General features: G+C 37.2%; 1 long non-coding RNA gene across 12 annotated transcripts; it reads left to right on the top strand.

The window, feature by feature from the left end:
- Positions 1–1,351: 1,351 nt before the first annotated feature.
- Positions 1,352–9,598, top strand: LOC127728615 (uncharacterized). 12 transcript variants are annotated; one of them, XR_007994267.1, is made up of 4 exons: positions 1,359–4,285; positions 5,083–5,773; positions 6,129–6,188; positions 6,410–9,598. It is a non-coding gene; the product is annotated as an uncharacterized LOC127728615 (long non-coding RNA). The 12 variants fall into 12 exon arrangements; XR_007994274.1 differs by adding an exon at positions 4,802–4,817 and having other exon boundaries at positions 1,361–3,210; positions 5,083–6,188; XR_007994265.1 differs by having other exon boundaries at positions 1,361–4,285; positions 5,083–6,188; positions 6,410–7,541; positions 7,897–9,598.
- Positions 9,599–9,730: the final 132 nt, after the last annotated feature.

Genomic DNA, 9,730 nt, shown 5'->3' with positions numbered 1-9,730 from the left:
TGTATCAAGCTTGAATGTTGTGTCCATACTTGCCCCAACTGTTCAGGGTTCGACCTCTGCCGTCGTATCAAGCTGCGCCCAGCGGAGCATTTTATTTTATGATGAAACAAACCCCTTTAAAAACTTAACTTATATTTCATTAATAAATAATTTAAATAAAATTCTTGGTGTACTTGGATATGCTGAATCTAACCGTGTATTTAAATTTGGATATTAGACCATAATAGGTGATAGTTCAATTTCAATTTTTTCAGTTCTTTGCTCACATTTGTTTTACATGTCATACTAGCTCTAGTATGCTTGGATCAATTTACTACAAACTTTACTCTGTTGTTTGCATTGGTGAATTTAGACTTGTTTTTGATTTTGAGAATTTTCTTGTGTGCAGTCCTGGAGTTATGGGACTTTTAACTGTCATATTTGACCCAATATTTATACATTTAAAGTTATCCTCATGCCTTTTTCTACAGAGCCACTTCACTTACTTTGGGTTAGATCCGTATAAATATCTCCTTTTATCCTAAAAAAAAATGTAAAATGCACAAAATGGCTTATCATGGGCTTTGGCATAGCTGGTTATTCGATTATAACATGTCACTTTCTTTTGTTTTGTAAAAAATATGGGAAAGTACTATTGGTATGTGAAAATTTTAAATTTATGCACAATTCTATCCATCAAATGAAATGCTATATTAATTTGAACATTGATCCCTTGTAAAAGTAAGAGATTAACTGAAAATGCTGGACAGTAAAGATGAAGGTATATATGAGTTTTGCTCATTGTTGAAGGCTGTAAGGTGACCTGTAGTTGTTTACATCATTATCATATCATGTGTTACTGTATTTGAACTGATTTTTGTGCACCTATTTTCATGAATAGATTCTGCCAATGAATTCGTTGTGGTATATAAAAAAATTATCAACATATAAATAAGGTCTATTAGAATATGATTAAAAAAACAAAAGTAGTAATCATTAGCGATTAATGTTAATAGGGAGTTTATATGTTTCTTTTACTACAAATCCATAGATGCAACTCCCCTAATGTACCCATGGTGCTTCTTTAATTTTGATAAAATTCATACGAAAGGTCTATATAAACAATGTATCTGAAGCAGGTTTATAAATCAGTGCCAATTGAACATTTTGAGAGAAGATGTATAAATTATGTGATACTGGTTATTTCTTTGTAAGCTCTCTCCCTTGCAATTATTGATGGTTTTTGATAATTTTTTTTTATATATACAGTATTACATGAAGGTCAATATATAGTTCAATAAATAGTACCAATCAAAAAATTTTTAGTTATGGCCCTTGGAAATAATAATTGATATAAAAATTGCTATTGCCTCTACAGTTCTTGATAGGTTTGATTTAAGTAATGGTTAATTTTTTTAATCAGTTCAGAAGACAGTGCTCAATTAAAAGCTTTGGGTATTGCAGCATGAAATAATGTCTTTTAACTATTCTTACCTATGCAAGTTTATTTTTTGAGATCGAAAATGAATTTTTATTGAACATTTTGAATGTCCTTGGAAAGGTAGATTGTATGAAAATTACCTTATAATTGCTCTCATTATTATATGTAAAGTTTGTTATGGCCTATTATTGGGGAATTTAGCATAATTTGAAGAAGTTATATTGAAGAGATAAATGTTACTGCATTACATAACACTTATTGTGCAAATTAGATGTCCCTGAACTACACCATGTGGCTGGGACATTTCAATGCTCATCCTTTTTTTGAATAGACAGCTTTAATAGATTAATAACTAAATGTTCTTGATTACATCCAGCTGAACAACTGTTGACACTACTGTCCCCCTTTTTAAACCTCACAATAAATAGGGTACCTGTCCGACATTTATTGATATATTTCCCCTGCATTTTGACTTCCTTTGTAATATTATTAAATATCTTATTACAAAAAGCCTTGTAGCGTTTCATCCTATTGAATAGGCTGAGATCAAGTTTGAATATATCTTTTGTGAAAGAATTTCAATGGAATATAATAGGTCCAAGGGCAGTTGTGTAATGAGTTGAAAGACTGCGATATTCGATGCACAGAAATAAATTCCTATTATTGAAGATGTAAACGCTTGAATGGGCTAAAATTAGAATTTAAATACACTTAAATTTTCTCATGTGGAGATGGATACAATGATTATTTAACATTTATACTAGTGAACATTTTATCAATACATTGCCTGCTTTGGTTTATTGAGTGGTGTTATCCATTGAAAAGTATAATTGAGGGAACTAATACCAAAATAAGAAGGGATTAGTTAGGTCAAACAGAACGACATGTCAACAACTGGTAAATATAAGGGGGGAGCATGGCTAATAGGGGCAGTTACTTAATAAGGGGTCATCAGTGCTAGAGACTGTACTTATATGGTTGTAAAACGAAGGGTCATTGCTACATGGTAGCACTGCTATGGTTGTAAATAGAAGGGTCATTGGTACATGGGTAGCACTGATATGGTTGTAAATAGAAGGGGTCATTGCTACATGTGTAGCACTGCTATGGTTGTAAATAGAAGGGGTCATTGTGACATGGGTAGCACTGATATGGTTGTAAAAAGAAGGGTCATTGCTACATCGGTAACACTGCTATGGTTGTAAAAAGAAGGGTCATTGCTACATGGGTAGCACTGATATGGTTGTAAATAGAAGGGGTTATTGTGACATGGGTAGCACTGCTATGGTTGTAAAAAGAAGGGTCATTGCTACATCGGTAGCACTGCTATGGTTGTAAAAAGAAGGGTCATTGCTACATGGGTAGCACTGCTATGATTGTAAATAGAAGGGTCATTGCAACATAGGTAGCACTTCTATGATTGTAAAAAAAAGAGTCATTGTGACATGGGTAGCACTGCTATAATTGTAAATAGAAGGGTCATTGCTACATGGGTAGCACTGCTATGGTTGTAAATAGAAGGAGTCATTGCTACATCGATAGCACTGCTATGGTTGTAAATAGAAGGGGTCAGTGCTACATGGATAGCACTGCTATGGTTGTAAGTAGAAGGGGTCATTGCTACATGGATAGCACTGCTATGGTTGTAAATAGAAGGGTCATTGGTACATGGGTAGCACTGATATGGTTGTAAATAGAAGGGGTCATTGCTACATGTGTAGCACTGCTATGGTTGTAAATAGAAGAATCATTGGTACATGGGTAGCACTGATATGGTTGTAAATAGAAGGGTCATTGCTACATGGGTAGCACTGCTATGGTTGTAAATAGAAGGGTCATTGTTACATGGGTAGCACTGATATGGTTGTAAATAGAAGGGGTTATTGTGACATAGGTAGCACTGATATGGTTGTAAAAAGAAGGGTCATTGCTACATGGGTAGCACTGCTATGGTTTTAAATAGAAGGGTCATTGGTACATGGGTGGCACTGATATGGTTGTAAATAGAAGGGGTCATTGTGACATGGGTAGCACTGATATGGTTGTAAAAAGAAGGGTCATTGCTACATGAGTAGCACTGATATGGTTGTAAAAAGAAGGGTCATTGCTACATGGGTAGCACTGATATGGTTGTAAAAAGAAGGGTCATTGCTACATGGGTAGCACAGATATGGTTGTAAAAAGAAGGGTCATTGCTACATGGGTAGCACTGATATGGTTGTAAAAAGAAGGGTCATTGCTACATGGGTAGCACTGATATGGTTGTAAAAGAAGGATCATTGCTACATTGGCAGCACTGCTATGGTTGTAAATAGAAGGGTCATTGGTACATGGGTAGCACTGATATGGTTGTAAATAGAAGGGGTCATTGCTACATGTGTAGCACTGCTATGGTTGTATATAGAAGGGGTCATTGTGACATGGGTAGCACTGATATGGTTGTAAAAAGAAGAGTCATTGCTACATCGGTAGCACTGCTATGGTTGTAAAAAGAAGGGTCATTGCTACATGGGTAGCACTGCTATTATTGTAAATAGAAGGGTCATTGCAACATAGGTAGCACTTCTATGATTGTAAAAAGAAGGGTCATTGCTACATGGGTAGCACAGATATGGTTGTAAAAAGAAGGGTCATTGCTACATGGGTAGCACTGATATGGTTGTAAAAAGAAGGGTCATTGCTACATGGGTAGCACTGATATGGTTGTAAAAGAAGGATCATTGCTACATTGGCAGCACTGCTATGGTTGTAAATAGAAGGGTCATTGGTACATGGGTAGCACTGATATGGTTGTAAATAGAAGGGGTCATTGCTACATGTGTAGCACTGCTATGGTTGTATATAGAAGGGGTCATTGTGACATGGGTAGCACTGATATGGTTGTAAAAAGAAGGGTCATTGCTACATCGGTAGCACTGCTATGGTTGTAAAAAGAAGGGTCATTGCTACATGGGTAGCACTGCTATTATTGTAAATAGAAGGGTCATTGCAACATAGGTAGCACTTCTATGATTGTAAAAAAAAGGGTCATTGTGACATGGGTAGCACTGCTATAATTGTAAATAGAAGGATCATTGCTACATGGGTAGCACTGCTATGGTTGTAAATAGAAGGAGTCATTGCTACATGGATAGCACTGCTATGGTTGTAAATAGAAGGGGTCAGTGCTACATGGATAGCACTGCTATGGTTGTAAGTAGAAGGGGTCATTGCTACATGGATAGCACTGCTATGATTGTAAATAGAAGGGTCATTGGTACATGGGTAGCACTGATATGGTTGTAAATAGAAGGGGTCATTTCTACATGTGTAGCACTGCTATGGTTGTAAATAGAAGAATTATTGGTACATGGGTAGCACTGATATGGTTGTAAATAGAAGGGTCATTGTGACATGGGTAGCACTGATATGGTTGTAAAAAGAAGGGTCATTGCTACATGGGTAGCACTGATATGGTTGTAAAAAGAAGGGTCATTGCTACATGGGTAGCACAGATATGGTTGTAAAAAGAAGGGTCATTGCTACATGGGTAGCACTGATATGGTTGTAAAAAGAAGGGTCATTGCTACATGGGTAGCACTGATATGGTTGTAAAAAGAAGGGTCATTGCTATATGGGTAGCACTGATACGGTTGTAAATAGAAGGGGTTATTGTGACATAGGTAGCACTGATATGGTTGTAAAAAGAAGGGTCATTGCTACATGGGTAGCACTGCTATGGTTTTAAATAGAAGGGTCATTGGTACATGGGTGGCACTGATATGGTTGTAAATAGAAGGGGTCATTGTGACATGGGTAGCACTGATATGGTTGTAAAAAGAAGGGTCATTGCTACATGAGTAGCACTGATATGGTTGTAAAAAGAAGGGTCATTGCTACATGGGTAGCACTGATATGGTTGTAAAAAGAAGGGTCATTGCTACATGGGTAGCACAGATATGGTTGTAAAAAGAAGGGTCATTGCTACATGGGTAGCACTGATATGGTTGTAAAAAGAAGGGTCATTGCTACATGGGTAGCACTGATATGGTTGTAAAAGAAGGATCATTGCTACATTGGCAGCACTGCTATGGTTGTAAATAGAAGGGTCATTGGTACATGGGTAGCACTGATATGGTTGTAAATAGAAGGGGTCATTGCTACATGTGTAGCACTGCTATGGTTGTATATAGAAGGGGTCATTGTGACATGGGTAGCACTGATATGGTTGTAAAAAGAAGGGTCATTGCTACATCGGTAGCACTGCTATGGTTGTAAAAAGAAGGGTCATTGCTACATGGGTAGCACTGCTATTATTGTAAATAGAAGGGTCATTGCAACATAGGTAGCACTTCTATGATTGTAAAAAAAAGGGTCATTGTGACATGGGTAGCACTGCTATAATTGTAAATAGAAGGATCATTGCTACATGGGTAGCACTGCTATGGTTGTAAATAGAAGGAGTCATTGCTACATGGATAGCACTGCTATGGTTGTAAATAGAAGGGGTCAGTGCTACATGGATAGCACTGCTATGGTTGTAAGTAGAAGGGGTCATTGCTACATGGATAGCACTGCTATGATTGTAAATAGAAGGGTCATTGGTACATGGGTAGCACTGATATGGTTGTAAATAGAAGGGGTCATTTCTACATGTGTAGCACTGCTATGGTTGTAAATAGAAGAATTATTGGTACATGGGTAGCACTGATATGGTTGTAAATAGAAGGGTCATTGTGACATGGGTAGCACTGATATGGTTGTAAAAAGAAGGGTCATTGCTACATGGGTAGCACTGATATGGTTGTAAAAAGAAGGGTCATTGCTACATGGGTAGCACAGATATGGTTGTAAAAAGAAGGGTCATTGCTACATGGGTAGCACTGATATGGTTGTAAAAAGAAGGGTCATTGCTACATGGGTAGCACTGATATGGTTGTAAAAAGAAGGGTCATTGCTATATGGGTAGCACTGATACGGTTGTAAATAGAAGGGGTTATTGTGACATAGGTAGCACTGATATGGTTGTAAAAAGAAGGGTCATTGCTACATGGGTAGCACTGCTATGGTTTTAAATAGAAGGGTCATTGGTACATGGGTGGCACTGATATGGTTGTAAATAGAAGGGGTCATTGTGACATGGGTAGCACTGATATGGTTGTAAAAAGAAGGGTCATTGCTACATGAGTAGCACTGATATGGTTGTAAAAAGAAGGGTCATTGCTACATGGGTAGCACTGATATGGTTGTAAAAAGAAGGGTCATTGCTACATGGGTAGCACAGATATGGTTGTAAAAAGAAGGGTCATTGCTACATGGGTAGCACTGATATGGTTGTAAAAAGAAGGGTCATTGCTACATGGGTAGCACTGATATGGTTGTAAAAGAAGGATCATTGCTACATTGGCAGCACTGCTATGGTTGTAAATAGAAGGGTCATTGGTACATGGGTAGCACTGATATGGTTGTAAATAGAAGGGGTCATTGCTACATGTGTAGCACTGCTATGGTTGTATATAGAAGGGGTCATTGTGACATGGGTAGCACTGATATGGTTGTAAAAAGAAGAGTCATTGCTACATCGGTAGCACTGCTATGGTTGTAAAAAGAAGGGTCATTGCTACATGGGTAGCACTGCTATTATTGTAAATAGAAGGGTCATTGCAACATAGGTAGCACTTCTATGATTGTAAAAAGAAGGGTCATTGCTACATGGGTAGCACAGATATGGTTGTAAAAAGAAGGGTCATTGCTACATGGGTAGCACTGATATGGTTGTAAAAAGAAGGGTCATTGCTACATGGGTAGCACTGATATGGTTGTAAAAGAAGGATCATTGCTACATTGGCAGCACTGCTATGGTTGTAAATAGAAGGGTCATTGGTACATGGGTAGCACTGATATGGTTGTAAATAGAAGGGGTCATTGCTACATGTGTAGCACTGCTATGGTTGTATATAGAAGGGGTCATTGTGACATGGGTAGCACTGATATGGTTGTAAAAAGAAGGGTCATTGCTACATCGGTAGCACTGCTATGGTTGTAAAAAGAAGGGTCATTGCTACATGGGTAGCACTGCTATTATTGTAAATAGAAGGGTCATTGCAACATAGGTAGCACTTCTATGATTGTAAAAAAAAGGGTCATTGTGACATGGGTAGCACTGCTATAATTGTAAATAGAAGGATCATTGCTACATGGGTAGCACTGCTATGGTTGTAAATAGAAGGAGTCATTGCTACATGGATAGCACTGCTATGGTTGTAAATAGAAGGGGTCAGTGCTACATGGATAGCACTGCTATGGTTGTAAGTAGAAGGGGTCATTGCTACATGGATAGCACTGCTATGATTGTAAATAGAAGGGTCATTGGTACATGGGTAGCACTGATATGGTTGTAAATAGAAGGGGTCATTTCTACATGTGTAGCACTGCTATGGTTGTAAATAGAAGAATTATTGGTACATGGGTAGCACTGATATGGTTGTAAATAGAAGGGTCATTGTGACATGGGTAGCACTGATATGGTTGTAAAAAGAAGGGTCATTGCTACATGGGTAGCACTGATATGGTTGTAAAAAGAAGGGTCATTGCTACATGGGTAGCACAGATATGGTTGTAAAAAGAAGGGTCATTGCTACATGGGTAGCACTGATATGGTTGTAAAAAGAAGGGTCATTGCTACATGGGTAGCACTGATATGGTTGTAAAAAGAAGGGTCATTGCTATATGGGTAGCACTGATACGGTTGTAAATAGAAGGGGTCATTGCTACATGGGTAGCACTGATATGGTTGTAAACAGAAACAATTCTAGGTTTTCCTTCCTTATTGGATGGATCCTTTTCCCCTAGTCTTCTTAATGAATATTTTCATATAAATAGCAACATATTTTGCATATCTGTATCATTTTTATACAACCGCAAATTTTTTGTGTTCGTATAATATTATCATGTTGTCTACATCCTTGTTGTCCGAAGACATTTGGTTTCCAGACAAGAACTTGAGTATAAGTGTATGGATCTCTATGAAATTGTACCTCAAGGTTCCATACCACAACAGGAATGTTGGGATCTATCTTGGGGTTATTGTTCTAACTGTTTAGGAATTAGGGGCCAAAAACAAGCATTTTTCTTGTTTCAGGACAATAACTGTGTATAAGTTTATGGATCTCTATGAAATTGTACCACAAGGTTTCATACATCAAAAGGAAGGTTATGATTGATTTTTGGGTATATAGCCCAAACTATTTAGGAATTAAGGGCCAAAAAATGGGCCATAAAAACTAGGATTTACATGGTTCAGGACAATAACTTGTGTATAAGTGTATGGATCTCTATGAAATTGTACCACAAGGTTCGATACCAAAAAAAGAAAGGTTGGGAATGATTTTTGGGGTTATGGCCCTAACCGTTTGGGAAAAAGGGGCCAAAACCATTACTTTTATACGACGTCGTATATTGGTATCACATTGTCATTGTCCGAAGACATTTGGTTTCCGGACATTAACTTTAGTATTAGTAAATAGAAATCTATGAAATTTAAACATAAGGTTTATAACCACAAAAGGAAGGTTGGGATTGATTTTGGGGGTTATGGTCCCAACAGTTTAGGAATTAGAGGCCAAAAAGGGGCCCAAATAAGCATTTTTCTAGTTTCATGACAATAACTTGTGGAACAGTGTATGGATCTCTCTGAAATTATACCACAAGTTTCCATACCACAAAAGGATGGTTAGGATTGGCTTTGGGGGTTTATGGCTCAAACCGTTTTGGAATTGGGGGCAAAAAAGTGAGAAAAAACAAGGGTGTCCTGGTTAATGGACAATTACTTAAGTACAAATTACAGTGTAAGGGAGGTAATTCAAATACAACTTTGAATTACCTCCCTTACACTGCTTTCAAATTATGTATCAAGAATTTTTATATTGTCTTGAGGTGATTAGCTGTCAATTCATTTTTAGAAGTTACTATTTAATAATTTTAAAAATGCTGATTAAGGTAAATTAATTTAAGCTATGATTATGTATGTCATTTTCTGATTCAAATCAATTAACCAATTCTAAGTTCTTTAACTACAGTTATTCTGTGTCAGAAACCTATTATGCGTCAAATAATGAATTACTATCCAAATTCAGACCTGTATCAAGCACGAGTATTGTGTCCATTTTTGCCCAAACTGTTCAGGGTTGGACCTCTGCGGTCGTATCCAGCTGCGCTCGGCGAAGCAATTTATTTAATACTTTGTATAAATTGCTTATTTCTTCAGCAATTTCAATGGGGTTTAATTCAAAGTCTTGAATTCTTGGGGTTCTTTATAATACTGAATCCAAC

The sequence above is a fragment of the Mytilus californianus genome, unplaced genomic scaffold (genome assembly GCF_021869535.1).
Source record: "Mytilus californianus isolate M0D057914Y unplaced genomic scaffold, xbMytCali1.0.p SCAF_2, whole genome shotgun sequence".
Classification (NCBI taxonomy): Eukaryota; Metazoa; Mollusca; class Bivalvia; order Mytilida; family Mytilidae; genus Mytilus; species Mytilus californianus.
Note: the sequence above shows the minus strand (reverse complement) of the source record. Positions and strands in the feature narration are given on the sequence as shown.